Raw genomic sequence first — 819 nt, 5'->3', positions numbered from 1 at the left:
TTTTGAATCCTTGAGAAATTTGAAAATGAGAGTATTGTAGTTCGCTTGAAGCATTGTGTATTGTTTGTAAAGAATAAAAAGTATAGAATGGTACAACAATGCACTATAGAACAAGAAACGGACTATATGCCTGTTGTAATCTGGTTATCTATAGTCTGATGATATTTTGGAATTACAATTCCTTCTTCAGATCTTCTTTGCTGGAGTCTCTGCTAAGAAGATCTGAAGAAGGAATTGTAATTCCAAAATATCATTGGACTATAGATAACCAAATTACAACAGGTATATAGTCCATTGTTTGTTCTATAGTGCATTGTTGTATCATTCTAAACTTTTTAACCTTTTGAAAATGAATCTTTTTAAGAAGTTGTTAAAATTTCTCATTGCTTCAACACAAACCAAAACAAACCACAGACACACACAAAGTAACACTTCCTATATATATGTGTATATGTTTGTGTAATGTTATATTACATATACTGCTGACTTAAGTGACAGTCTCTTAATTAGATAACAAAAAAAAACAACAATAACCTGAGAATGCTTAGGCATGAAATGATAACATTTCAACAACAGACTGAGAAAAATGAAATTTAAAAAAAAAAATTAAAGAGGAACCAATTAAAATGGGAAAATTTAAGGAAAGAGGAGGGGAGAAAAAAACCCCCCAGGAATTAAGTGCAGGCACAAAGCAAAAACTCCATTGTAAACAGAGACAAAAATTCAATTTTTACATTAAATTTTACTTCCATGTGTATGTATATATATATATATATATTTCATATCTACAAAAAAAAAAAAAAAAAAAAAAAAAAAAAA

The sequence above is a fragment of the Octopus bimaculoides genome, chromosome 15 (assembly GCF_001194135.2).
Source record: "Octopus bimaculoides isolate UCB-OBI-ISO-001 chromosome 15, ASM119413v2, whole genome shotgun sequence".
NCBI lineage: Eukaryota > Metazoa > Mollusca > Cephalopoda > Octopoda > Octopodidae > Octopus > Octopus bimaculoides.
Note: the sequence above shows the minus strand (reverse complement) of the source record.